A 27,084-nucleotide genomic window follows, 5' to 3' on the forward strand; every position below is an offset into this window, starting at 1 on the left:
GTCAAAATGGGCGAAGTTGTCTTTTCTCGCCATTTCTTGTTGGAAAGGTCCTTCTTGACATTTACTCTGCACGCCAAAACAGGGTTGGTCCCTTTGTTTGCTTTGCCTCTGGCTTCAGCGTGTCTGGCAGGAAGCAAGGGAGGTTCCCGAAACTCCCTGTGCTTAGTCTCTTAGGTTACAGGAATGCCTCAAAGGTGATTGGCTGGCTGTCCTTGGAGGACAGCCACCCTGCTGTTTGATTGACCGCTACGCTGCAAATTAATGGGAGAAACTTGCATGAAAGGAGAGTTCTTTTGCAAGGGAGGCAGAGTCGACCACTGGACGAAGGAACCGAATAAGAAACTGGAAGAGAAGCTTGCTGCACCCTCCTGGACCGTTGGTTTGCCCGGTGAAGCCCTGCTGCAGTGCTGAAGCTCCCAATTTCTAATAGACTAGAGAAGCCGGCAAAGGGAGACTTCACCCCTTGGGTTGGTCGGTCCAATCAACCTCAAGACGAACTTGCCTGGAACCCCTTTCTCTGCTGGCTGTACTTTGCTGCTGCACGAACCGAGTGAGAGGAGACAAGAACACCAGGGCGAGTGCATCGCCTTTAAGCCGGACCCGAACTCCAGGAAAATACAAGTTATTCACCGTTGTGACTAACGTACTCTTAGTCCATAGTCCCCTTTCCTCAATACTGCATGGGCGTCCTTCCCAAGGTACGTGAGACAGAACCTTTTTCACCAGAAAAAAACCTTCACCTTTAAATTTAGAGGCGCGTGTGGGAGTGTGGCCCAGGGAGCATGCGCTGCCCTGAATCCGCCCTCTGGCGCCACACCTCAGTCCCCATTGACACATCGACAATAGAATTAAAATTGCCTAATGACACCAGTATTAATAGGGGGGAGGTTGGTGGGACGTATGGAGGAAAGGGACTTCCTGCAGTCCCCCGGACTACCACTGTGCAGAGCCCCAACGGCCCGGGCGCTCTGCCTCCAGGCCTGTGCAGCTGTCACCTTCATCTGCCTGAACTACCTGCACTTCCTCCAGTCCCCCGGATTACCACTGTGCAGAGCCCCAACGGCCCGGGCGCTCTGCCTCCAGGCCTGTGCAGCTGTCACCTTCATCTGCCTGAACTACCTGCACTTCCTCCAGTCCCCCGGATTACCACCGTGCAGAGCCCCAACAGCCCGGGCGCTCTGCCTCCAGGTCACAGTCCAGGCGCAACCAGCTCACCTCTTCCCGTGAGGCCTGGTTCGGCCTCACCATCTGCCAGACCTGGACGCCCAGCGAGGCTGCATCACCCTCACCATCTTAGCTCACCATCTGTGTAAGCCCTTGCAGCTGTCACCGTCATCCGCCTCGGTTGTACCCCTGACGGCGCCCCGGAAGGCCTGGGCGCTCTGCTTCCAGGCCGCAGACCGGCCGCAGCCCACCCACCTCTTCCTCTAGTGAGGCCCGCCCTATCTGCCTGTCCCGGATGCACCGCTGAACCACATCACCATCTCCTCCTAAGCTCACCATCTGCGAAAGCTCTTATCTGACAGCCACCTCTCCTCACTGCCTGCTTGGACTTTGCACACTCCTGGAGGCAAGAGGAGCCACTGGTGGCTGCCTGCCTTCACTCTGCACTTTCCTGATGGTAGAAAGAGCCAGCAGTGTCTGGTGCTGTCAGCCACCTCACCTCACTGCTTGCCTGGTCTTTGCTCATTCCTCTAGGTCAAAAGAGCCATAGCTCTCCGAAGCCCATCAACTGCAGGTGCCTCTGCCGGACGACCGCCTACCAGGCTGTGCACGTTGCTGAGCCGCCTCGCTAGCACCACACCCTTGTTCCCCTAGCCTGCACTCCATCCTGCCCTGCCCCTGAAGGGCCGCCGCTCCAGTGACTTCCTTCACCACTTACCGGAGCTCACCATCTTCAAGAGCCCTGGTGCTCCCTGCTTCCTGCCCGCCCTTGTGCTCCCTGCCTCCTGCCTGCAGGAGCCCCTTTCTCACTGCCTCCAGCCCGCCACCACTCCGCTGGACTGCTGCACAAGAATCAGCCCACCACCGTCTCCTCCTCCCAGAGACACCCGACCTGCTTCCGTGTCCCTCCTCCGGTCCTCCGCTACACATCTCTCTGCCCTGGACGCTCTGCTGCTCCACTGATCTCTCCAACTGTCCTTGATCGCTTTCTGCTGCAACCCCTTATCCTAGGTCCCTGCAGTTCTCACCTCTCCAACACCCAGCTGCTAATCTCTAAAAAAGCCCCTACCTCCCTCATCTACCCACCCTTGAACACTGCTACAGCCACCCCACTGCTTTACTCCCTCTCACCCACTGCGTTTCCCCATCCTTCTCCAAGACCTCCCCTGCCATCTTGCCCTGCCCCTCACCCCCTACTGTGCCTGCAACACCCTGACACCTACTACAACTGTGATCACTCTGCAGTGTGGCCACCAGCACTTACTCCTTTCCCCTTCCTGTCTTGCACCCTGTCTTTCCTCTCGTTGGCTCCCCTCCATCTCACTCTCCCTCCTCCTCTACCGTCCCCTCATCCTAATGTCCACCTCCCTTCACCCCCCTGCTCTTGTCCACCTCCCTTCACCCCCCTGCTCTTGCCCACCCCCTCCTCCCCGCACAACTCCTTCTCGCCCTAATCTTATCCACCTCCCCACTGTTAACCCCTCCAGCATCAACATTGCCCCCTGGAACGCCCGATCCATCTGCAATAAAGCCACTGTGACCCTCAACCTGTTCAGACTCAATCTTCACTTCCTCTGCATCAACCGAGACCTGGATCCCCCCCCTTCAATTCCACTGTCCCTGCGTCTCTCTCCACCCCCTCTTCCTCCTCATGTTTCACGCCCCTCTGGTCTCGGAGGCGGCGCTGGCCTCATTTTCCACCCTAAATGTCTTTCCTCATCCCCTACCCTCTCCCTCCCCACCTTCTCTTCCTTTGAATTTCTCTTCAAATCCTTCACTTCTCCGCAAGCGATCTATTATTTACAGACCCCCCCCGTCCCCCTCTCCTCCTACGTAGACCTGGACCATCTCTCCCTCTCCTATTCCTCAGTCCTCAGCGATTTCAACCTCCCACACTCATCCACTTCTCATTCTTCTCCTCTTCTATCACTACTCGACTCCTACCTCTCTCCCCTTACTATTCCCCTACCCATTCCTCTGGCTCCACCCTCAATCTCATCTTCCTACTCTTCTTCCCCTGTATCATCTCTCCCCAACTATCTCTCCGACCACACCTTGCTCTCCTTCACCCCCACTCCTCCCCCTCTTCATCCTCCCTTCTCCCTCCTCTCGTCGCAACCTCCGCAACTTCAACCCTTCTCTCTTCGACTCCTGTTCTTCCTCCCTTCCCCTCCTCCCAGACTTTGCTTCCCTCTCAGCTGACGACGCCCTCTCCTCACTGTCCTCTATAACCTCCAGTCTTGCAACACTATCCTCTTACCACCTCCTCCCCCTCACACAAACCTTCCCAACCCTGGCTCTCTTCTCACCTTCTGTCCATGTGCGCCCTCCTCCGTGGCCTCGAACCATGCTGGCTCAAATCCCCTTCTCCGTCTAATCAATCTTCCTATTTCTCATATCACTCGCTCTACGACTCTTGCCTCTCGTCTGGCAAGCGCTCCTACTACTCTACCCTCCTGCACTCACAAGCCTCTCATCCCCACCGTATCTTCCAGACCCTTTCTCGCCTTCTTTCCCCTCCCACCCCAGACCCTTCCACAAACTCTAAGCTCTCTCCCTCTGACTTCGCTAACTTCTTCTCATCCAAAATCCTCTCTTCGCCAGAACATCCTCTCCTCCCTGCTCTCCTCTGTCCCCCTCCCCCAGCTCTGCTAACTTGTCCACCTTCTCTCCTATCACCCCAGCATGCGCCTCCCAACTCCTATCCAAAACTCATCCTACTGCTGCCCCCTCTGATCCCATCGCCACTTCCCTCTTCCCCAAAATGTACCCTCTCCTTATCCCCTACCTAACCACCTTCTTCAACACCTGTCTCTCCTACGCCACCTTCCTTTCAGCATTCAAACACGCTACCATAATCCCTATCCTGAAGAAACCTTCTGCTAGCCCTCTTCTCGCCTCCAACTTCAGACCAATCTCCCTTCTCCCCTTCATCTCAAAGCTCGAGCGCCTAGCCTACTCTCAACTTTCTGCCTTTGTCTCATCACACTCCCTCCTCGCAAACTGGTTTCCGCGCTAAACACTCCACTTAGACTGCACTCACTTATGTCCTCAACTCTCTCCTCACTGCTCGCTATGCTAAGCAATCTTCAATCCTAATCCTCCTTGACCTCTCTGCAGCTTTTGACACTGTAGATCACCCTTTACTTCTCAACATTCTGTCCTCCTTCAGTTTCAAAGGCTCTGTCCTCTCCTGGCTCTCCTCTTACCTCTCCAATCGATTCTTCACTGTCTCCTGGGGCGGCCGCACCTCCTCCAGCCTCCCCCTGAACTATGGTGTCCCCCAGGGATCCGTACTCAGACCCGTTCTTTTCTCTCTCTATACCTCCCTTCACGCCCCAGTCATCTCTTCTTTCGGCATCTCCCACCACTTCTACGTGGAAGACACCCAACTCTTCCTTTTCTTCTCTTCCTTCACATCAGACCTCCATCACACCCTCTCCCTGCCTCACAGCCATAAAAAAACTAGATGTCATCCCACTATCTTTCCCTTAATACTGACAAGACTGAGGTACTTTTCTTCCCTCCTAACACCCCCCCCCCTTCATCCACTTTCCACCCTCCAACCTCCCCATATCTACCCATGTCCGCAATCTCGGCCTCCATCTCGACTCCTCTCTCTCCTTCTCCAACCACATCTCTAACCTCTCGTGCCTGTTGGCACCACCTCTTCAACATCCGTAAGATCCGCTCCTCTCTCACATTCCATGCTTCCAAACTCCTACTCTCCTCCCTTATTTTCTCCCGCCTCTTCTACTGCTCCTCTCCCCTATGTCGTCTCGGCCCTCAAGACTATCTTCCTCTCAACTTGGCTGGCTTCCCTTCCTCTCAACTGAAATTTCAATTCCTCTGTCTTGTCTACAAATCTCTCCATGACCTGCCCCCCCCACCTTTCCTCCCTCCTTTCATTTTACTCTCCCTCACGCCATCTCTGCAAACCTCTACCTTCTAACTGTACCCCCAGCCCCATGTGCCTCCTCACGCTTCCGCTCCTTCCAACTCTTGGTCCCCCCTACACTGGAACTCCCTACTGCTCTCCATCCGTTCCACCCCTACCTACTCATCCTTCCGCTCCTCCCTGAAAGCCCATTTTCTTCACTCACACTCATGACCCCCCCTCTACAGATTGTTCTAATGACTTGTTTCATGTTGTAAACATGCTTCTCTCACTATTGTACCAGTTATATTGTAAAGCTCTTTGGCTTAAAGTGCTATATAAACTCAATAAACAAACATAAAAGGGGACTATGAGTAACTTATAATTACTCTTACATCCCGCCCCCTTTCCTCCATACTGCATGGGCTATTACAACTGAATGTAGCCCCAGGGTGGAGAGAAGACCCTCCTTAAGCAAATAACCACCTGTCCGAAAGCCGCGTCATATCCAGAGTCGGCATCCAAACAGTAATGCTTGCAGAAAGCCGAGGGAGTGGCCCAAGTGGCCGCCCTGCTTATGACTAGCCAAGTGACATGGCGCTGGAATGTGATGGCCGTTGCCTTGGCCCCGACTGCGCAGGCATGCATGTTGGCCTGAAACGGCCTGGGCTGGCCCTCGTACGCTTCTTTGATGACCGAGACCATCCAGTGGGATATGTAGGCTTTGGAAGGCTGATAGCCTGGTCTAGAGCCTCTGAAGGTGACAAACGGGGCATCCGATTTGCGGAAGCCCATGTTCCTGTCCAAGAACCACCTCAGGGCACGCCCGACATCCAGGCAGTGCAGCACTCCCTATGCTTAGTCCTTAGGATTAGCAAAGAACGTAGGAAGGACTATTTCCTCGTTTAAGTGGAATGCAGATGGCACATTACGCAGAAATTAAGGGTGTGTCTGCAGGACTACTTTGTCCCTGTGAAAGGAACAAGTTACTTACCTGTAACTGTTGTTCTCCAGCATGGGTCTGGCATGGATTCACATGCTCATATTCCCCGTCGTCAGGCCGGGAATCCTCGGTATAGAAAAAAAAAATCACTATCAGTTTCGTTTCTGATCTGTCTTTCTCAGTAGAAACCAATCACTGGTCTCTGGGTCATACTGCCCCCAGCCAATGACTGCCCTCTCCCAAAGCCCCACCCCTGGCAGCCATCCTCAGATTTGGTAGCACGTGAAGTGGCAGTATGACCAAGTGAAGAGCTGCAGAGGGGTGGGAGGGTTCGTATGTGAATCCATGCCAGACCCATGCTGGAGAACAACAGTTACAGGTAAGTAACTTGTTCCTTCTCCAGCATGGGGTCTGGCATGGATTCACATGCTCATGAATATAAGAATACATAGCAGTATACACATGCACAACCACGGGAGGTGGCAAAAGGCTCAATATCAAGCAATACAACAACTCAACATTAAGCAACTCTTACCTCCTCACCAGGCTCTCCTTAGGCGAACAGGTTGCGCAGCACTGCCTGGCCGACTCTGGACTCCTCCCTGCAATCCCGGTCGACGCAGTAGAATCTCGTGAAGGTGTGTGTCGACCTCCACGTAGCAGCCCTGCAGATGTCGAGCAGGGGCACACCAGACCGGAACGCTGTAGTAGCAGCGATCGCTCTGGTCGAATGGGCAGCGGTCGGTTTGCCAACCGGTGACAGTGCATGATGCAGCCGGAGAGCCATCTGGAAATGGAAGTCTTCGAGCGAGCCTTCCCTTGATTCACAGGTCCAAAGTTCACAAACAGCTGTGATGTCTTCCGGAAACTCTTCGTGCGGTCCACGTAGAACTTCAGCGCTCTAGCTATATCTAGCGAGTGCAGAGTCCTCTCAGCCGGCGACGAAGGCGACGGGAAGAAAACTGGCAACACCATGGGCTTGTTGAGGTGGAAGTCCGACGGCACCTTGGGCATGAAGGAGGGGTGCGTCCTCAGCACCACCCTCGTGTCGTGAAAAGTCAAGTATGGAGGCTTGCAAGACAGGGCCTGGATCTCTCCCACTAGTGCAGAGGTGATGGCCACGAGGAATGCTGTCTTCCACGACAAACTTCAACAGCACTGAATGCATAGGCTCGAATGGGGCCCCCATGAGCCTAGTTAGTACCACGTTGAGCTCCCACGCCGGGGCAGGGGCCTTCACCGGCGGGAATGATCGGAACAGTCCTTTCATAAATTCCTTCACCAGACGATGAGACCACAAGGACGCCAGTCCTGTAGTGCTGGTGTAACGTGAGACAGCAGCCAGATGTACCTTGATGGAAGCGTGAGATAGGCCAGCCTTGGCCAAAGACAGTAGGTACGGCAATACTTGAGGGGCCGTAACCCGCAGAGGGTTAATCTTCTGTGCTCGGCACCAGACAGAGAACCTCTTCCATTTGTGTCCGTAGCACTTGAGAGTTGAGGATGCCCTGGCCTTTGCAAGAACCTCTCTGCAGTCGGCCGGGATGTCGTATCCTCCAAACTCTAGTGCTGCAGGACCCAGGCCTGCAAGTTCAGCGACTCTGGTTCGTGATGGAGAATGGCGCCTCCTTCTCTGGAGAGAAGATCCGCGTCCGCCGGCAGCTTGACTGGTGTGGACGCTGACCAGTCCAGAAGGTCCGGGAACCAGATCTGCCTCGGCCACGCCAGTGCGACGAGGATCATCCTGCACCGGGACCTCTTGAGCTGGTTGACGAGCCGGAGTAGCAACGGCGGGAATGCATAAAGGAACAGGCCGTCCCAGGGGAACGAGAAAGCATCGCCCATGCTCCTCGGTTGGGGAAACCTGCTGGCGAACCTCCGGCACTTTGAGTTCACCGCCGTCGCGAACAGATCGATCTGGGGTTCGCCCCATCGTCGAAGAGTCGGTCCACTCGATCCTGGCGCAGTTCCCACTCGTGGCACGAGCGCAGCTCCCTGCTGAGTGAGTCGGCAATGGTGTTTTTTTTTATCCCTGCCAGATGAAAGGGTATCAGAAACATCCCTTGGGCGATGGCCCAATGCCACAGATCCTGGGCTTCCTTGGACAGGGCAGGGGATCTGGTTCTGCCCTGCTTCCGAATGTAAAACATCGTGGTGGTGTTGTCGGTGAAGATCCTCACCACATTGCCCTTGAGCGACGGAAGGAAGGACCTGAGGGCCCAGAACACTGCGCAGAGCTCCAAGATGTTGTGGAGAGTCTTCTCCTCCGAGCACCAAAGGCCTCTCGCGTGGAGACCCCCGGTGTGCGCTCCCCAACCTTCCAGGGAGGCATCCGTCACCGTCACCTGGTGGGCCGGGGTTAGGAAGCCTGTTCCCGCTGTCAGATGAGCGCGGACACCCCACCATCGTATCGCCTGACGGAACGTTTCATCGAGCAAGATCCTGTCCTCGAAGCTGCCCGTCGTCTGGATCCAGTGAGCGTCGAGGAATTTTTGCAAGGGCCGCATCCGAAGTCTGCAATGGGGCACCAGATAAATGCAGGAGGACATCATTCCGAGGAGGGACTTGATAGACCTCACTCTGGCCACGTCCGTGGCCAGTAGGCGTTGCACCTTTCCTAGGATGGTCCTTATCCTTTCCTCCGACGGTGAGGCCCGCCCCGCCACTGTGGCGAGCTGTGCTCCCAGAAACAGGGCGACTTGCGACGGGACCAGGTGGGATTTTGGAAAGTTGGAGAACTCCAGGTCCGTGAGCAGCTGGACGGACTTCGCAGTGTGTTCCACGGCGAGCTCTCCCTTGTCCTTGCCCGTATGAGCCAGTCGTCCAGGTAGGGGTAGACGTGGATCCGCTGCAGGCGCAGCCGCGCCGTCACCGGTGCTAGGCACTTGGTGAACACCCTGGGCGCCAATTTTAAGCCGAATGGGAGGGCCTTGAACTGGTAGTGCCGCCCTTTGACCACGAACCTGAGGAACTTTCGTTGCCTCTTTAGAATAGGGATGTGGAAGTAAGCATCCTCCAAGTCCAACGACGACAGGAAATCGCCCACCTCCAGCTGTCCCAGCACGTGCTGGAGGGTGACCATCCGGAACTTCTGTGCCTTGATATATTTGTTTAGTCGTCGCAGGTCCAGGATGGGACGCCATCCTCCTGTCTTCTTCCTCACGAGGAAGTATCTTGAGTAAATTCCAGAGCCCCGAAGCCTCTTCGGGACGAGCTCGATGGCACCTTTCCTGAGCATCGCCCGTACTTCCAACAGCAGTTGAGGGACGCGATTTTCCTTCCTGGCCACGGGAGGAATGCAGCGGCACCTCTTCTGGAACTTGAGGGCGTGCCCCAGGGCCAGGGCGTCCAGCACCCAACGGTCGGTGGAGATGGACTCCCACACGCCGACGAACTTCGTCAGCCGCCCTCCCACCGGGGTGCTTCGGCGGGGGCCCGACCCGACGGACGGTTCAATCTTGCTTTGAGGCCGCTTTGCCTCCTTGACCACCTTGGCGACAACGGCGGGATCCACCTGACTTGCTGCGTCCCCTGTAGGCCTCCTGCGACGAAGACCTTGCCGCTTGACGGTAAGTAGAGGAGCTGCTGCCGGCTCCCTTGGAGGCACCCTGTCTGCCTCCGGAGCTCCAAAAGGACGGCCGTCGCTGTTGGAGCACACCCAGTGCACGGGCCGTCTCCGTGTCCGTCTTGATCGCCTGAAGGGATTCATCAACCGCCTTGCCAAAAAGGTTGTTCCCATCGAAGGGCATGTCCAAAACCTTGGTCTGAACGTCCTGGCGGAAATCCGTCACCCTGAGCCATCCTCGTCGTCTCAGGCAAACGCTGTTGGCCCAACTGACGGAAACCGGTGTCGGCGATGTCCGTAGCCATCGTAATGGCGTGGTCCGAGGCAATCTCACCTTCCTGCAAGATTTCCAGGGCCTCGGCCCCCTTGGCATCCGGAAGGAAGTCCAACAGAGGGGCGATCTTGAACCACAACTCCGTCGTAGCGGGCTACGATGGCCAGGGCGTTGGCCGCCTTGATGGTCGTCGCTGCAGATGAGATGACCCGTCGTCCCATCGCATCCAGTTTCCTACCCTCGCCGTCCGGAGGGGAGGTTGAAGTCGAGGCTGATGCCCCCCCCCCCCCCCCCCGCTTACTTCTTGGCCGCCGCCGAAACGACCGAGTCCGGGGTAGGTTGCGCCCTAAGGCACAAGGGGGCAGCGTCGGGGACCCGGTACTTCTTCTCGTACCGGTCCCTCTTCGCAGGAGCCGTGGCAGGGTTCTTGAGGAGGGCGAGCCCCTCATCTCAGATGTCATCAAGAAGCGGTAGGGCGAGGACCGTCTTCCTTTTAGCCTCGCGCCGCTGGTAAAGGAACCCCTCCTTTTCCTCGGGGCAGAGCTGGAAGAGCTCGGATGCCCTGGAGATCATTGCATGGAAGGATCCAATCTCGTCCCCTCCGGGGGGGTTGAGGCAGAGAAGGCCGCACTACTTGGATGAGCTCCTCTTCAGAGGTCGTGTCCGTATCCACGACGGCCAACACCTCCTCACCCCCCCTTTCCAACGAGGACTTTGTGGGGGTCTTCTCGATGGGCCTGAAAGTCGACTCCCTCCACGGTGGCAGGGAGACTCTGGTACCTGAGGGCGCCTCCACTGGTGTAGCCTCCACAGGCTGAGCCAGGGCCGCGGCGACATCCTCGATCGAGGTCCTAGCAGGGTGAATCACGGCCAACGTCACCTTCTGTACGCCTGGGGCCTTCACCTTCGGGGGAGGGTCTGAGCCTCGCTCCCCCTCTGCCGGAGTCTTCGAGATCGACCGGGGCCTCTCCAGAAGCTTCGCCGGGTTCTCGGACTTCCTCTTACCCGAGCCAGAGCGTTGGCTCGTGGTCGATGGCGCCGGGGAGGGCGCGCCATGCCTGGCAGCCAAGGAGCCCGACCGTTCGGCGCTCCCGGTGCCCGCGGTGCTTAGCCTTTTGTTGGGCCCCCGTCGCCGGAGCACCCTCACAGGACTTAGAAGACCGCTCGGACTACTACTTCTTGCCTGGCGGGCTCTTACCTTCCAGCCAGTTGGCAAGACGGAGGTGGCGATCCTTCATGGTCCGCTCCGACATGTTTCCACAAAACGCGCAGTCCTTTTCCTTTTGCGTCTTGTCCTCATGGAGACAGTAGAGGCATAACGAATGCTCGTCGTCCTTGAAAACGTTCTGAAGCTGGCATCCAGGGCAGGTCCTGAATAGCTTCCCGGGCGTCGAGCTCCCTTTCTCCTGGGCCATGTCCGGGGTAGGCCTCGGAACTTCTGGAATCCTCCAAAAGCATAATTCGACGAAATCTTCACCCTTGAGTGGCGTAGAAAACTCCGAAATGGATCCCCGTTGATCGGAAGTAGAAACGGTGGAGCTTGAGGCTCTTTTAACTGAAAAAATGAGAAAATCTCCTGAAAAAAGCGCGAAAACGCAGCAAAAGCTCGAGAGCTAAGCACGAGGACTCCCAACACTTGAACGTGCGGTAAAAATCTGAGGATGGCTGCCAGGGGTGGGGCTTAGGGAGAGGGCAGTCATTGGCTGGGGGCAGTATGACCCAGAGACCAGTGATTGGTTACTACTGAGAAAGAGAGATCAGAAACTAAACCGATACTGATTTTTTCTATACCGAGGATTCCCGGCCTGACGGGGAATATGAGCATGTGAATCCATGCCAGACCCCATGCTGGAGAAGCTTGTATATGGCTCTGAGGTGACCAGCGCCTGGATTTCACCGCCTCTACGAGCCGAGGAGAGGCCGACTGTTAGGGAGAATTCTCAAAAATTTGCTAATTCCCTTAACCTTAGAAACCATCAGCAACTTTGCTGGATTTTGATTTTTTTTTACCTGGAAAGAGTGAGAGCCTTTTTTCCCCACTCATTTATGTATTTTGATGTGTGTTTTACTCTTGTGTTCTTCGATTATGGCATTTTAAGATAACTCCATAGGCATCTTTTCATGTTTGTTACACAGCACCCTCAGTGCAGTGACAGAGGAATGTCTTTTTAGACTTCCCAAAGGTTTAAATACCTTCTCTGGGATAAGACCTGCATTACTTACCATAAAAGCATTTCTGATGTTTGCATCTGCTTATATTCACATGCTGTGCATAGTCTGCCATCACTGCAGAGTATTGCATCTTGTTTTTCGAAAGTCGAAAAGGGAACATCGAAATAAGCGTGTCTGTAATATTATCCCTATAGTGACGTGTAGTGTACACAAAATCCCTCACGCGTCAAGGTCCCTCTGTATTTTTTCTGCCACGAGGGAGCCTTATGACCAACGTGAGAGTACAGAAAAGAGAAAGTAATAAGGCGTCTATGTTCCTTCCATCCGAGCGGGGAGGAAGGGTGGGCGCATCTGAATCTAAGCAGACAACCATCAGAAATGCTTTTACGGTAAGTAATGCATGTCTTCTGATGTTTGTTAATCTGCTTAGAATCACATGCTGTGCATAGACTAGCGAGCAGTACTTGGAGTTGGAGGTGGGTTGTGAGAAGGAACAGTAGAGAAAAGATCTCTTAGTACTGCCTGTCCCACCTGGGAATCGGATCTAGAATGGGCGTCTAGTGTTTTGTAAAGGTGTGTACAGAACTCTAAGTTGCTGCCTTGCAAATGGACTCAAGGGGAACATTTGCAATTAATGCTATGGACGCCCCAGTGCCTAGAGTAGAATGTGCTCTAGGCTTGAAGGGCAGTTCTCTCTTAGCAAGAGAGAAACAGAGTGATGCACTGGACAATCCATCTAGATATAGTGGATTTGGAAACTGCATCTCCTTCTCTTCATGCCGCCACTGAGACGAAGAACTGATTAATCTTTCTCAGTGGTCTAGTTCTTTCCATATAAAACATGACCGCTCTACGCACATCAAGTGTGTGTAGGCTCTTTTCTCCCAAGTTTGATGGGTTTTGAAAGAACGTTGGTAGTTCTATAGACTGGTTGACATGGAATTTTGAAATGAACTTCGGTGCAAACCTAGGGTGTGTGCGTAGAACCACCTTATCTTTGTGAACTATTACAAAGGGATCTAGTATAGAGAGCACTTGTAGTTCACTCACTCTCCTAATGGAGGTGATAGCTATCAAGAAAGCAGTCTTAAGAGTGAGGTACTCAAGGGTTGCTTTATGCATGGGTTCGAAGGGGGGCCCATTATCCTGGTTAGTACAACATTCAGGTCCCATCCAGGAGCTGGGTTAGATATAGGAGGGTGAATCCTTTTCACTCCCTCCATGAAGGCTTTAATAACTGGAACTTTCCACCATGACACCTTATGTTGAGCCGTAGTGTAGGTGGAGAGTGCAGCTAGGTGAACTTTAATAGAATTAAAGACTACACGCGAGTCCAACAAGTAAGTCAGGTATAGAACAATCTGTGGGAGAGCAGTCAACAGGGTTGATGCTCTTCGATTTACACCAGATGATGAACCGTTTCCACTTGCTAGAGTAGCAGTAACAAGTGTTCGGTTTCCTTGCTTCTCTGAGAATGTCCATGCATCTCTGAGGGAGCTGCAAATTACCAAATTCTATGACCTCAGGAGCCAGGCTGCCAAGTTCAGGGTCTGTGGGCATGGGTGCAGCGTTTGGCCCCTGTCCTGTGACAGCATGTTGAACGGGCAGGGTAGTTTCACTGGAGGAAACAGTGACATCTCCATCAGATGAGCGAACCAGGGTTGGCGGGGCCACCAGTATCATGGTAACTGAGAAGAAGGGTCGGGGGGAAAGCATAGACAAATTTCCCTGACCATGTTATCCAGAGACCGTTCCCCTTGGAGCGGTTCTGGCGGTACCTGGAGGCGTAATCTTGGCATTGGGTGTTCTCCAGAGTTGTGAACAGGTCGATCTCTAGGAAGCCCCATTCTGCGAAAACCTTGGAGACGATGTCTTTGTGTAGTTGTCATTCATACTCTGCGGGCAGAGGGAAGTCTCTGCTGAGTTAGTCTGCCAGAAGATAGAGTTCCCCTGGTACATGTGGAGGTAAAAAGGCACATGTGTTTGAGAGCCCACTTAAAGATGTTCTGGGACAGCTTGGACAGTCCTGGAGAGCGAGTGACCCCTTGCTCTTTCAGGTAGTACATGGCCGTGGTGCTGTCTGTAAGGATAAGCACTGTTTTCCCTTGTAGGTGTGTCTGGAAAGCCTTCAGTCCTTTGAAGACCACCAGTAGTTCCAGCAAGTGTATGTGTTTGGACTGCCACACTCTGAGTCCAAACTCAGTGTGCAGTCTGATGGGATAGGTGAGCCCCCCCATCCTGTGAGGGATGCGTCTGTGGTTAGAGTGGCTTCCACTGCGTGGGTTGCAAAAGGTTTCCCCAACACGAGGTTTTCCTTCGACCACTATCGCAGCGAGAGAACCAAGGCCTGCGAGAACACTACTAGATCGTCCCGTTGTCTGCTGGCCTGACACCACTGGCTGTTGAGCCACTCTTGCAATGGGCGCAGGCGTGCGTGTGGTACCAATGACGCCATCATTCCTAGCAATCGCATGGCCTTGCGTACCGTCACCTCCCGACCGGCTACATATTGAGGGATCTGAAACAGCATGTTTTGGACCCTCTCGTTGGAGGGGAAGACTTGGCCGTCCTTTGTTCGAATTAGAGCCCCTAGGAATTGCTCGACTTGGCTGGGGTCTAGACTGGACTTCTTCTCGTTGATGGAGAAGCCCAGGTGGAACAAAAGGTCTACAGTCTTTTGGGTATTTGAGAAGCATGTTTCGTAAGAATCCCGGTATGAGCCAGTCGTCGAGGTAAGGGTAGACTGGAATGGACAATCTGCGCAGGTGTGCCGCTGCCACTACCTTCGTGAATACCTTCGTGAATACCCTTGGCCCTGAAGCTATGCCGCCAAAGGGTAGCACTTTGAACTGATGGTGTTTGCCTTCTATCATGAACCTAAGGTATTTTCCTGTGCGCTGGCAACATTGAAATATGAAAGTATGCATCTTTCATGTCCAGTGTTGCCATGTAATCCCTGTGTGGGCAGGGGGATTACCTCCTGCAAAGTCACCATACGAAATTTGAGGTTTTACGAATTTGTTCGCTGGGTGCAGATCTAGTACAGGGCGCATGGTTAAATCCTTTTTGGGTATAAGGAAGTACACTGAATAAATACCCCCCTTTATCTGTGATAGAGGCACAACATCTATTGCTCCTTCTTCCAGCAGCAGTTCGACTTCCTGAAGGATGGAGAGGTGTTCCGGTGATAGGCGTCTTCCCCTTGGGTGTCTGAATGTAGGGGACAGACTGAATTCGATGCAGTAACCGCGGGCTATTGTTGACAGTACCCAGCGGTCTGTGGTAATTCCCCCCCCAAGCTTGTAGGAATGATAACCGGCCCCTGACCAGAGATGCATGGGAGGGGCCCCAAACTTTCGTGTCATTTGGTGTTGGTAGCCCTCTGGGAGTGGAGCCCCGACCTCTTCCCTTGCCTCTCTGAGCATACTGTCCACTGGTTCCCTGAGGGCGGCGGGGGGGGGGGGGACCAGTTACTGGCTGAGGATTATTGTTGTTGATTGTGTGGTTGGCCACGAAAAAGCACCTGTTGCCGTAACCTTGCTTATTAGGAGGTCTTGTGATTTTGTCCAGTCTCTTTAGAGTTTCGTGTTCCTTCTTAGTTGTTTCCAGTGCGTCAACCACCTTGCCAAACAAGTTTGAGTCTTCAAGGGGTTTGTTGATGAGCGACGCCTGTGTTTTTGGCTTGAACCCCGAGTTTCGGAGCCAAGCATGACGCTTAAGAAGTACACCCTGGACTAGTGACGGGCCAGCCGTTTCCGCAGCATCCAAGGTGTACTTGATGATGCTTTGGTTTACCCGAGTACCTTCTGTCACAATGGCTAACAAGCGCGTTCGCAAGGGCTCAGGGGCTTCTTGTAGGCCTTCGCGTAACAATCCCCATTGGGCATCAGCGTAGCTTGCCAACAAAGTTTTGTTGATGGCAATCCGTGTGGAAAAAAGCTGCTGAGGATGTAATCCTTTTTCCCCCAAGGCATGAAGCTTCTTCCCCTCTTTGTCTGGGGGTGCTTTGTTAGTAGATAGTGGAACCCCCACCATTTTCCTCGTGGTGGTTACTACCAGGGAATCAGGTATGGAGTGACCCCTAATTAAGGGATCAGAAGGTGAGGGTCTAAAAAGCTTCTCTATTCTTGGGTTGACCCCTCTAACGCAGGTGTAGATAAAGAGGGAACGAGACGTCTCTTGACTGAGGCAAGAAGGGCTATGGCTTGGCTAGTAGGCGGCTTTTCCTAAATTATTTTCTCCACAAAATCTACTTCTGGGGTAATTTCCCCTGTGTCAATTTTAAAATGTGCTGCCGCCTTGCGTAGCATTGCATTGAAAGTGGGTTGATCATCCACAGATGAAGGGTCTCTGACCAGTGTGGTCAGAGGAGAGGGCAGATCTAAACATCAGGGTCTGTAGACGCCCCTGGTGACTGCCAGGGCTGTGGTTCACATATGTCTGGGTCTTCCTCAAAGTCCCCTACAGGTTCTTGTAGATCCTCAGTATTTAGGAATTCTTAATCTTCCTGAAAATGTGGATCCTCTTCAGTGAGGTCATATGTATCAATTTCTTCCTCAAGTGGGTCAAAGTCTTGGAAATTTGGCCCTAGGGTCTTCATGGAGTACCTCGCTTGGCCTTTTGGGTGTAATGTGTTCAGAGGTGGACACAAACCCATCTAGTCTGTCCATAGACGATTCAAATCTTTCCCTAGCCCACTGGGATAACCCTGAATGGTCTAGTGGCAGAAAGCCTGCTCCTCCGCCTCTAGGCGTTGAGATCTCTCCCATAGCACGGAGGATATACCCCCGTCGCCCTCTGAGAACCCTTCTCGTAGGCACAGCACTGGGGACGCATCTCTGGGTTTTCCCTTCGACGTGGGGGGAGGTTCAGGCGTACCCTCCATAGATTTCAGCGTCTGACCTTGTGAGCGGGTTTCGTTGACTCTTTCACCACTCGTTTCCGAGTGTCCTTGGAGACCATTCTAGCTAAGCTTTCCACGACTAGTTTGTCCATCGAGGACTGGTCGTGAATGGTTATGGTCGACGGACGCTCTTACGAGGCGCGTATGCGGCTGCAGGGAGGGCTGGCGACCCTTATGGTCGGCAGAGGCTGCCGGTAGATTCTGCGTCTCCCAAAATCTAAAAGGAGTCCTGTCCGTAGCTGAGGATGTAATAAGTGATAACGACCCCGAAGGAAAGGGTGGGGGGGGGGGGGGAGAGAAGGAAAGGCATTCTAGAAGAAACAAATGTCCACAACAACCCCCACTCTCCATACTGAGTAGGCCGGCGAGGCCGGTCCACGTCCACGGGTCCACGTGTTCGGCAGCACCGATAGGATTTTCTTTTTGGAAAGGTCCTTCTAGTGTTTGTCTGTGTGCCAAAACAGGTTTGGTTTCTTTGTTTCTATGCCTTTGGCGGGCTTCAGGACTGAAGGCCGCCTCTGGCGTCTGAGTGTCTGCGGTGGGCAGGAAGGGAGGGAGGTGCCCGAAACTCCCTGTGCTTAGTCTTCTAGGAGTCCCAAATGCACTCTGTGGTGATTGGCTGGCTGACTGTCCGGCAAGGTCAGCCACTCTGCTGGGTGAGTGGCAGCTAGGCTGGAAGGAATGAATGAAAGAGAAAACCAGACGAGTTTCCTAGACTAGAAAGCAGAGTCCACCACTGGAACGAAATAACCGAAGACGAGCTGGAAGAGGGCGACTGCTGCAACTCCTGGACTGTTGGTTTGCCCAGTGCAGCCTTGCTTCAGGTCTGAATTGCCAAGTTCATCTCGACAGAGAAGCCCCTTCAAGGACGACTTCTTCCTTTGAGTTGGTGGGACCAATCAACTCGTAAGCCACATGGATACCATTCTTGAAGCTGGTTAGGATTAACCAGGGTGAAGGACACCAGCTTGTGTGCTTGATGAACAGCTACTTGAACTGAAGTGACTCCACTTCGTCCGCGTTTTCAGACAATCCCGTGCAGTGCAGGAGTCCCCCAATGTCCTCCCTCTTGTCCCCATGACAGAGGCTCAGGAACAGTGAGATCTGCAGGAACTGCCAGGAACTAACGTCTTCAGCTGCATCTTTTGCTTCATATTAAGGTACTGTGACAACCCGGTTGAGAGAATGCCTCTCTCGGTGAAAGTTCGAGAAACTTTCCCAACTTGCAGGTCTAATCAGCTTGTGACCCAACATACGATTCTTTTTCGAACAAACTACTTCTGAGAACTTTGGCAAAGCCTTTACCGTTTACTCCAAGAACTACTCTTTCCTATCGAAGACACTAGTCCATTGACTTTGGCCTAGGCCTATTGAACTGAATCAAGTCCTCTAGTGACCTAAAACTATTTGCACTGCCTAAGAAAGTATTTGTGATCTGTTCTGCTAACTTGTGCCTTTTTACTCCCATTGAAAGTAAGGAACAAGTTACTTACCTGTAACTGTTGTTCTCCAGCATGGGTCTGGCATGGATTCACATGCTCATGAATATTCCCCGTCGCCAGGCTGGGAATCCTCGGTAAAGAAAAAATCAGTATCAGTTTCGTTTCTGTCTTTCGTAGTAGTAACCAATCACTGATCTCTGCGTCATACTGACCACAGCCAATGACTGCCCTCTACCTAAGCCCCGCCTCTGGCCATCTTCAGATTTGGTAGCACGTGAAGAGGCAGTATGACCAAGTGAAGAGCCGCAGAGGGGAAGGCGGAAGGGTTCGCATGTGAATCCATGCCAGACCCATGCTAGAGAACAACAGTTACAGGTAAGTAACTTGTTCCTTCTCCAGCATGGGGTCTGGCATGGATTCACATGCTCATGAATATAAGAATAAATAGCAGTACACACATGCACAACCACGGGAGGTGGCAAAAGGCTCAACATTAAGCAATACAAAAAACTCAACATTAAGCACTGCTTGGCCGACCCTGGACTCCTCCCTGGAATCCCGATCGACGCAGTAGAATCTCGTGAAGGTGTGCGTCGACCTCCACGTAGCAGCCCTGCAGATGTCCAGCAGGGGCACACCAGATAAGAACGCCGTAGTAGCAGCGATCGCTCTGGTCGAATGGGCTCTCGGACGGCCTGGCAGCGGTCGGTTAGCCAACCGGTGGCAGTGCATGATGATGCCGGAGAGCCATCTGGAAATAGAAGACTTCGAGAAAGGCTTCCCTTGATTCACAGGTCCAAAGTTCACAAACAGCTGTGATGTCATCTGGAAACTCTTCGTGCGGTCCACGTAGAACTTCAGCGCTCTAGCCACATCCAGCGAGTGCAAAGTCCTCTCGGCCGGCGACGAAGGAGACGGGAAGAAAACAGGTAACACCAAGGGCTCGTTAAGATGGAAGTCCGACAGCACCTTGGGCATAAAGGAGGGGTGCCTCCTAAGCACGAACCTCGAGGCATGGAAAGTCAAGTACAGTGCCTTGCAGGATAGGGCCTGGATCTCTCCCACTCGTCGTGTGGAGGTAATGGCCACTAGGAATGCAGTCTTCCACGACACAAACTTCATCGGTGCGGAGTGGCACGGCTCGAATGGGGGCCCCCATGAGCCTGGTCAGCACCACGTTAAGTTCCCATGCCGTGGCCAGGGCCAGGGCCTTCACCGGCGGGAACGACCGGAACAGTCCTTTCATGAACGCTTTTACCAGTCGATGGGACCACAGGGACGTCCGTCCTGTGGTTCTGGTATATCTGGAGATCGACGCCAGATGAATCTTAATGGAGGCATGGGCAAGCCCAGCCTTTGCCAGCGATAGCAGGTACGGCAGCACTTGAGGGGCCGTAATCCGTAGGGGGTTGATCTTCTGTGCTCGGCACTAGATAGAGAACCTCTTCCACTTATGACCGTAGCATTTGAGAGTCGAGGACGCCCTGGCCTTTGCAAGAACCTCTCTGCAATCGGCCGGTATATCGTAGCCTCCAAACTCTAGCGCTGCAGGAGCCAAGCCTGCAGGTTCAGCGACGCCGGGTTGTGGTGGAAGATGGCGCCTCCTTCTCTGGAGAGAAGGTCCGCGTCCGCCAACAGCTTGATGGGAGGGGACGTTGACAAGTCCAGAAGGTCCAGGAACCAGATCTGCCTCGGCCACGCCGGTGAGACGAGGATCATCCTGCACCGGGACCTCTTGAGCTGGCTGATGAGTCGAAGCAGCAACGGCAACGGAGGGAACGCATACAGGTATAGGCCGTCCCAGGGGAACGACAACGCATCGCCCATGCTTCTCGGCTGGGGAAACCTGCTGGCGAACCTCTTGCACTTCGAGTTCGTCGCTGTTGCGAACAGGTCGATTTGGGGTTTGCCCCATCGTCGGAAGAGTTGATCCTCCTGATCCTGGCGCAGTTCCCACTCGTGACAAGCGCGCAGCTCCCTGCTGAGCGAGTCGGCGATGGTGTTGCTTTCTCCTGCCAGGTGGAAGGGAACCAGGAACATCCCCTGGGCGACCGCCCAGTGCCACAGATCCTGTGCCTCCTTGGATAGGGCTGGGGATCTGGTGCCTCCCTGCTTCCGTATGTAAAACATTGTCGTGGTGTTGTCTGTGAAGATCCGCACCACCTTGCCCTTGAGCGACGGGAGGAACGATTTGAGAGCCCAGAACACGGCTCGGAGTTCCAGGACGTTGATGTGCAGGAGCCAGAGGACTCTTGCGTGGAGATCTGCGGTGTGGGCGCCCCAACCTTCCAGGGAGGCATCCGTCGTCACCGTCTCCTGGTACGCCGGCGTCTGAAAGTCCTTGCCCGCCGTGAGGTGCGCTGGAACGCCCCACCACTGAATCGCCCGCCGGAACACCTCGTTGAGGGGGACCCTGTCTTCGAAGGTGCCCGTCGCCTGCATCCAACGGGCGTCGAGAAATTCTTGAAGAGGGCGCATCCGTAGTCTGCAGAGGCGCACCAGGTAGATGCAAGAGGACATCATCCCCAGGAGGGACTTGATGGACCTCACCCTGGCCACGTCCGTGGCTAGCAGGCGCTGCACTTTGCCTACAATGGTCTTCGTCTGTTCTTCCGACGGGGCCGCCAGGCGCCTCACTGTATCGAGCTTCGCTCCCAGAAACGGGGCCACCTGCGATGGCACCAGGTGGGACTTTGGGTAGTTTATGGCGAATCCCAGGTCTGAGTAGCTGGACGGTCCTCGCAGTGTGTTCGACGGCGAGTTCCCTCGTCCTTGAGCGGATGAGCCAGTCGTCCAGGTAGGGGTAGACGTGAATCCCCTGCAGGCGCAGCCGCGCCGCCACTGGTGCTAGGCACTTGGTAAAGACCCTGGGGGCCGACTTCAATCCGAACGGCAGTGCTCTGAATTGGTAGTGGCGTCCCTGGACGACGAACCTGAGGAACTTTCAGTGACTTTTGAGGATGGGAACGTGGAAGTATGCAGCCTCCAGGTCCAACGACGATAGAAAGTCGCCTTCCTCCAGCTGTCCCAGTACGTGATGGAGGGTGACCATCCTGACCTTTTGTGATCTGATGTATTTGTTCAAGCGACGAAGGTCCAGGATGGGGCGCCAGCCGCCTGTCTTCTTCCTGACGAGGAAGTACCTTGAGTACACCCCGGAGCCTCTTCGGGACAAGCTCGATGGCGCCTTTCCTGAGCATCGCCCGTACTTCCAACAGCAGTTGCGGGATGTGATTTTCCTTCCTGGCCACAGGTGGAACGTGAGGGCACTTCTTCAGGAATTAGATAGAGTGCCCTGTTGCCAGGGTATCCAGCACCCAAAGGTCAGTGGAGATGGACTTCCACACGCCGACGAAATTCGTCAGCCGGCCTCCCACCGGGGCGCTTCGGTGGGGGCCCGAGACCACGGCCGGAGTCCTGCTTGAAGGTGGTGGCCTTGCCGCCCTGGCCACCTTGCCGACAGCGGCGAGGCTCTCCTTGCTTGCCGCGACCCCTGTAAGCCTCCTGAGACGAGGAGCGTGCCGCCTGGCGGTAGGACGACGAGCCACCGCTGGATCCCTTGGAGGCACTCTGCTGGATCCCTTGGAGGCACTCTGTCTGCCACCGGAGCTCCGAAAGGGCCGTCGTTGCTAAAGGGCTCGGGCCGTCTCCGTTTTTATGGCTTGGAGGGATTCGTCCACCGCCTTCCCGAACAAGTTGCTGCCGTCGAACTGCATGTCCAACACCCTGGTCTGGACGTCCTGACGGAAGTCGGTCGCCCGGAGCCAACCCCGTCGTCATAGGCAAACACCGTTGCCCAGCTGGCGGAACCCGGTATCGGCAATATCGGTTGCCACCGTTATGGCGTGGTCCGACGCCACCTCGCCCTCTTGCAGTATTTCCAGGGCCTCGGACCTCTTGTCGTCCGGCAGGAAGTCCAATATGGGGGCCAGCTTAAACCAGAGCTCCCTGTCGTAACGGGCCACGATCGCCAGGGCGTTGGCCGCTTTGATCGTCGTCGCCGCCGATGAAATGACCCGCCGCCCCATGGCGTCCAACTTCTTTCCCTCGCAGTCCGGGGAATTCGACGTCGAGGCTCCTGACCCCGCCGCTTTCTTCTTCGCCGCTGCCGAGACGACCGAGTCTGGCGTTGGCTGGGCCCTGAGGCACAGGGGAGCAGTTTCGGGTGCCCAGTACTTCTTCTCGTACCGGTCCCGTTTGGCTGGTGCCGTGGAGGGGTTTTTGAGAACCGACAGGCCCTCCTCCCAGGTGTCATCGATTAGAGGCACCGCGATGACAGTCTTCCTCTTGGCCTCCCGGCGCTGATAGAGGAAACCTTCCTTTTTCTGCTCCTCCGGGCAGAGCTGGAACAATTCGGACGCCCTGGCGATCATGGCGTGGAATGAGCCAATCTCGTCGGGCGGCGAGGCCCGTGCGACGGGAGACCCGTTCCGTCGTCGTTGCCCTCAGAACCCGTCGTCGAGCCCAACGTACCGTCATCTCCCGACTCGTGGGAGGATGAGGAGGGAACTGTAGGCCTTACGGGGGCGAGCGGAGGAGAGGGTTGGGTCCTCCGTCGTTTGTTCTGAGGACTTCCCGACAGGGCCAGGTTGCGGGTCCTCCGGCCTGGACCGTGGGAATCTCGTCCTTATCTCAGAGCATAAGGACTGGATGGCAGACAAAATGGCCGCCGAGCCAACCTGAGGCCTAGGTTCCGGCTGTGCCGGAAGGGAAGGCTGCTCTTCCTCGCCATCGTCGTCTTCCTCGGTTATTTCCCGAGGATCTTCCTTACGGGATCGAACCTTCTCGAATTGGACTTCGAGGTTCCTCACGGCCTCGGTCAGGTCCTCCTCCGAGGCTGACTCCGAGCTCGAGGAGGCTACCGTGCCCCCCCTCGCTTCTTCCATCATGGCGGCCACGACGATGGGCTCAAAAGAGGATTCCCTCCTTGGCGGCAGGGAAACTAGTCCCGGAGGCAGTCTCCGCTGGCGGGGTCTCTGCCGGCTTGGCCAGAGTCGCCGCGATCACCTCGATAGAGGCCTTTGCCTGCTGGGTAGGGGCGTTCACCACCTTGGGTGCGTCCCGGGCCTTCTCCTTCAGGGGAGGGGCGACGCCTCGCTCCCCCTCTTCCAAGATCGGACGGGGCTTCTCCCGAAGCTTACCCGGGGTCTCGGACTTCCTTTTCCCCGAACCGGAGCGCTGGCTCGTGGTTGACGGTGCCGGGGAAGGTGCGCCCTGCCTGTTGACCGAAGAGCCCGACCTTTCGGCGCTCGGAGCCAGCGGACTCGCGGCGCTTGGCCTGGTGTTGGGCCCCCGTCGCCGGGGCGCCCGCACAGGACTTAGAAGCCCGCTCGGACCCTTTCTTCTTCTTCTCACCCGTTGAGCCCTTCTCCAACCAGCTGGCGAGAAGGGATCGACGGTCCCTCATGGTCCGCTCCGACAAGTTCTTGCAGAACTGGCAGTCCTTCTCTACATGAGTCTTGTCCCCATGAAGACAGTAGAGGCATTGCGAATGTTCGTCTTCCTTAAACACATTCTGCAGCCCGCATCCAGGGCAGCTGCGAAACAGCTTGGGTCCGGGCGACGAACTCGCATCCTGGGCCATCTCGAAGTAGGCCGCAAATCTGGAATCCCCCAAGAAGTTGATTTGACGAAATCTTCACCCTTGAGGGGCGTAGGAAAATCCTGCAACGGGTAGCCGTTAACGGGAGTAGAAACGGTGGAGCTTGAGGCTCGATTAACCGAAAAAAAATGTGAAAATTCACCTGAAAAAGTGCGAAACACGCAGTAAAAGCTCGAGAGCTAAGCACGAGGACTCCCAACACTTGAACGTGCGGTAAAAATCTGAAGATGGCTGCCAGAGGCGGGGCTTAGGTAGAGGGCAGTCATTGGCTGTGGTCAGTATGACGCAGAGATCAGTGATTGGTTACTACTACGAAAGACAGATCAGAAACGAAACTGATACTGATTTTTTCTTTACCGAGGATTCCCAGCCTGACGGGGAATATTCATGAGCATGTGAATCCATGCCAGACCCCATGCTGGAGAACTGAAATGCCACTTTGCTCCTATTTCAAGGGAGCCTCATTTATTCAGTAAATCATTGGTTTGATATTGAAGTGTGTTTGTGTATATTAAGTTGCCGCCTTCTAGTGAATGTTTTCTAAATGATTGTGTAATACATTAAGTGTTTTACCAAGAAACCTTGAGTTTAAGTGTCTACTTGAACCACTGATTTTAAGACCTGTGTAACCTCTTGTACTGCTCACATTCCCTCTTGAAATGAGCCTGGCTGCTCAGCTCGCTACCACAAAACTGTGTAGTACAGACTTATACCAAAGGTTGGTTTTTGCTTAGTCCTAATTGTATGTGGTGGTCCCAGAGGTTACAGCATGCAATTCTGCCTAACACCGACCAGTAAGGCCCTCTTGATGGTGACCAGGCTGATGTACGCTGACGCCATTGGTTCAAACGGTTTGTGTGCCAGGGCTTCCAATACTATGTTAAGGTCCCACGCGGGGTGTGGCCTCTTGATGGGCGGGTAGAGCCTTGCGAGCCCTGTAAAATGTTTGATAGGATTGAAGGAGAAGATTTCCGCCCCCCCCCCCCCGCCCCTCCTCAGAGTTCCTCTAAGCCCCGATGGCTGCAAGGAATGTACGACAGTTGTCCACCTGGACCCCCGAATGGGCGAGGTGCACAGAGAAGGAAAGCACGTCGTCCAAGGTACATGCCTGAGGGGAGTTGGAGGGTGGGGGGGGGTCGATTTCCTTGGAGTCTGCCCAGTGGCAGAACCGGGTCCATTTGCTTTTATATTGGGCCCTGGTAGCTTTGCTCCTTGTCCCCTGTAGGATCGCCAGATTAGCCTGGGGGAGGCTGAGGTGCCGCAGAATTACCTGCTCAGAAACCATGCTGTGAGGGCTAGTTTGAGGTGCTGGGTGGATGACCTTGCCCCCCCCCCCCTGCTGCGCCAGAAGATGTTGGGCCCGTCGGGAGGTGAATCCGAGGCATCTCAGAGGCTCAGCAGCTAAGAAAACCATTGCCTGGCCGGCCACCATGGAGCCATTAGAATGATGTTGAGTTGGCAAGACCCCTTGATCTTGCAAATCACTCAATCAGCGGTGTGGGCGGGAAGGCGCAAGCCTTAATGTCGTTCCACTGAAGTCGAAATGCATCTCCAGGGAGCCGGGGCCCTGTCTCTGTCCGGAGGCAAACTGATGTCACTTCTTGTTGTGCCAAGTGGCCACCTGGGGATAACCCCACCTGTTGAAGATCTACTGAATCACGATGTCTTTTAGCTGCCACTCAATTGTCCGCTGCCAACCTGCTGAGCCTGTCCGGCTCTAGGTTGGATTCCCCCGGGAGGTGGACTGCCGTGAAGTAGATGTTTTGCAGGGCCCACTCCGACATGCTGATTGCCAGTCTGCACAGAGAAGGGGATCTGGTGTCTCCCCGCTTGTTGACGTAGTACATGCTGGTCAAGTGGTCTGTCTGCAGGAGGACAACATTGCCCCTGAGAAGTGGTAGGAATGCTCCGAGCGCTAGCCAGATGGCGTTCAGCTCCAACCAATTGATGTTATATTCCTGCTCCTGTCGAGCATGGTGGCCCCAATTTTTAGGTACCGGTGTTCGCGTTCGGGAAAAATCATGGTAGTTCTTTATAAAACCACTGCCACCAGCCATTTCAATAGGAAAGGGTAGCTTTTGACAGCTACTAGAGTGTTTAGACATAGGGGATACTAAGTAACCCCTCCAGCACTCTATAGGAAGATAGTGTGTGCTGTGTCTATGAATTCAAGAAGAGTAGTAAAGTCAATTTAACTTCACATTCTCTGGGGAACAGTAGTTCATCCCAGAGAAGGTATTTAAACCTTGGGAAGTCCAAAGGACATCCCTGTGCCACTGCACTAAAGGTGCTGTGTGACAATGAAAAGATGCCCCCTATGGAGTTATCAAACTCCATAACCAAAAAACACAAGAGTAAAACACATCAAAATACATGAGTGGGAATAAAGGTTCACACTCTTTAGGTAAAAAAAAATCAAGTCCTCAAAATCCAGCAAAGTTGCTGGGGGTCTCTAAGGGAAGGGAATAAGCACATTTCTGAGAATTCTCCCTAACAGAGCGCACGCCCCACCATCTTATCGCCTGACAAAACCCCTCAAGAGCGATCTTGTCCTGGAAGCTTCCGGACACTTGAATCAAACAGGCATCGATGCAGGACGACATGCCGAGCAGAGACGGTCCTCACAGCGGCGATCTTCAGAGTGAGCAGCCGTTGCACCTTGCCCAGGATGGCCGCCAATCAAGCCACTGTGTTGAGCCGGGATCCCAGGAACAGCACGTCCAGCGATTGAGTCAAGCAGGACTTTGCATAGTTCAAAGAAAACCTCAGATCCGTTAGTAGGCAGACGGTCCTCGCCGTGTGGTCGACAGCAATGTTCTTGGAGCTGGCCCGAATCAGCCTGTCTTCCAAGTAAGAGTAGACGTGGATCCCTTGTAGTCGCACATGCGCCGCCACTGGCGCCAGGCACTTGGCGACAACTTCAATCCGAAGGGAAGGGCTTTGAATTAGTAATGCTTCTCCTGAACGACGAATAACAGACATTTGTGGTGTCCCTTGTGAATTGGGATGTAGAAGTACGCATCCTCAAAGTCCAGCAACGACAGAAAGTCTGCCTCTTCGAGCTGCCCAAGCACATGCTGAAGATTGACCATTCAGAACTTTTGGGACTTGATGCATTTGTTTAGACAGCAGAGGTCAAGGA

The 27,084-nt window shown here is 54.4% G+C and overlaps 1 protein-coding gene across 2 annotated transcripts in view; it reads right to left on the reverse strand.

The window, feature by feature from the left end:
- The window catches only part of PABPC1 (poly(A) binding protein cytoplasmic 1), a 503,278-nt gene that overhangs the window by 56,968 nt on the left and 419,226 nt on the right, over window positions 1–27,084 (reverse strand). The window lies entirely within an intron of this gene.

The sequence above is a fragment of the Ambystoma mexicanum genome, chromosome 5q, assembly GCF_040938575.1.
Source record: "Ambystoma mexicanum isolate Mex_15411 chromosome 5q, UKY_AmexF1_1, whole genome shotgun sequence".
Lineage (NCBI taxonomy): Eukaryota > Metazoa > Chordata > Amphibia > Caudata > Ambystomatidae > Ambystoma > Ambystoma mexicanum.